Source organism: Arachis duranensis, chromosome 1 (genome assembly GCF_000817695.3).
Source record: "Arachis duranensis cultivar V14167 chromosome 1, aradu.V14167.gnm2.J7QH, whole genome shotgun sequence".
NCBI classification, from domain to species: domain Eukaryota; kingdom Viridiplantae; phylum Streptophyta; class Magnoliopsida; order Fabales; family Fabaceae; genus Arachis; species Arachis duranensis.
Window position 1 is genome coordinate 29,628,299 of NC_029772.3, and position 2,390 is coordinate 29,630,688.

Consider the following 2,390-nt stretch of genomic DNA (forward strand, 5'->3'; position numbering starts at 1 on the left):
TTTAATCATATCTTTTTATCATATCTTTTTAAATCATATCTTTTTCAAAAATTTAATTTCAAAATATCTTATCTAACTTCTTATCTTATCTTTTCAAAATTGATTTTAATATCTTTTTCAACTAGCTAATTAACTTTTTATTTGTTCCTTATCTTTTTCAAAACCACCTAACTAATTCTCCTTCTCTAATTTTCGAAAATCACTTTCCTCTTTTTCGAAATTTTCTTAATTAACTAATTGTTTTAAATTTTAATTTTAATTTTATTTCACCTTTAATTTTCAAAAATCCTTAACTCCTTTTCAAAAATTATTTTCGAAAACTTCTCTCTCTCATCTTATTCTATTTATTTATTCATTCACTAACACTTCTCTCCATCTCAAATCTCTGCTCCTATCTTCACCCTTGTGTTTGGATTATTCATTCTTCTTCACTCTTATTCCCTTTCTTCTTCTACTAATATAAAGGAATCTCTATACTGTGACATAGAGGATTCCTCTTCCTTTTCCGTTCTCTTCTCTTTCATATGAGCAGGAACAAGGAAAAAGACATTCTTGTTGAAGCTGAACCTGAACCTGAAAGGACTCTGAAGAGGAAACTAAGAGAAGCTAAATTACAACAATCTAGAGACAACCTTATTGAGATTTTCGTACAAGAAAAGGAGATGGCAGCCGAACCCAACAACAATAATGCAAGGAGGATGCTTGGTGATTATACTACACCTACTTTCAAGTTTGATGGAAGAAGCATCTCAATTCCTGCCATTGGAGCAAACAATTTTGAGCTGAAACCTCAACTAGTTGCTCTAATACAACAGAACTGCAAGTTTCATGGAGTTCCATCAGAAGATCCCTACTAGTTTTTAACTGAGTTCTTGCAGATCTGTGAGACTGTTAAGACTAATGGAGTAGATCCTGAAGTCTATAGGCTCATACTTTTTCCTTTTGCTGTAAGAGACAGAGCTAGAACATGGTTGGACTCACAACCTAAGGATAGCCTGGACTCTTGGGATAAGCTGGTCACGGCCTTCTTGGTTAAGTTCTTTCCTCCTCAGAAGCTGAGCAAGCTTAGAGTGGATGTTCAGACCTTCAAACAAAAAGATGGTGAATCCCTCTATGAAGCTTGGGAAAGATACAAGCAGATGACCAAAAGGTGTCCTTCTGACATGTTTTCAGAATGGACCATGATAGATATATTCTATTATGGTTTGTCTGAGTTCTCTAAGATGTCACTGGACCATTCTGCAGGTGGATCGATTCACCTAAAGAAGACGCCTGCAAAAGCTCAGGAACTTATTGAAATGGTTGCAAATAACCAATTCATGTACACTTCTGAGAGGAATTCCGTGAATAATGGGATGCCTCAGAGGAAGGGAGTTCTTGAAATTGATGCTCTCAATGCCATATTGGCTCAGAATAAAGTGTTGACTCAGCAAGTCCACATGATTTCTCAAAGTCTGAATGGATGGCAAAATGCATCCAACAGTACTAAAGAGGCATCTTCTGAAGAAAAAGCTTATGATCCTGAGAACCCTGCAATGGCAGAGGTAAATTACATGGGTGAACCTTATGGAAACACCTATAATTCATCATGGAGAAATCATCCAAATTTCTCATGGAAGGATCAACAAAAGCCTCAACAAGGCTTTAGTAATGGTGGAAGAAATAGGTTCAGCAATAGCAAACCTTTTCCATCATCTACACAGCAACAGACAGAGAATTCTGAGCAGAGCACCTCTAACTTAGCAAACATAGTCTCTAATCTGTCTAAGGCCACTTTAAGTTTCATGAGTGAAACAAGGTCCTCCATTAGAAGTTTGGAGGCACAAGTGTGCCAGCTGAGTAAGAAAGTCACTGAAACTCCTCCTAGTACTCTCCCAAGCAATACTGAAGAGAATCCAAAAAGAGAGTGCAAGGCTATTGACATAGTCAACATGGCCAAACCTAGAGAGGAAGGAGAGGATGTGAATCCCAAGGAGGAATACCTCATGGGACGTCCCTCAGGCAAGAAGGAGTTCCCTATTGAGGACCTAAAGGAATTTGAGGCTCTTATAGAGACCATAGAGATTCCATTAAATCTTCTTCTGCCATTCATGAGCTCTGAAGACTATTCTTCCTCTGAAGAGGATGAAGATGTAACTGGAGAGCAAGTTGCTCAATATCTAGGAGCTATCATGAAGCTGAATGCCAAATTGTTTGGTAATGAGACTTGGGAAGGTGAACCTCCATTGTTCATTAGTGAACTAGATACATGTGTTCAGCAAACTTTACCTCAAAAGAGACAAGATCCTGGTAAATTCTTAATACCCTGTACCATTGGCACCATGACCTTTGACAAGGCTCTGTGTGACCTATGGTCAGGCATAAATCTTATGCCACTCCCTGTAATGGAG

General features: G+C 37.9%; 1 non-coding gene across 1 annotated transcript; it reads right to left on the minus strand.

Annotated features, from left to right (window-relative positions):
* Positions 1-1,061: 1,061 nt before the first annotated feature.
* LOC127743225 (small nucleolar RNA R71) lies at positions 1,062-1,165 on the minus strand. Its single transcript, XR_008004599.1, has one exon. It is a non-coding gene; the product is annotated as a small nucleolar RNA R71 (small nucleolar RNA).
* Between the last annotated feature and the right edge of the window lie 1,225 nt (positions 1,166-2,390).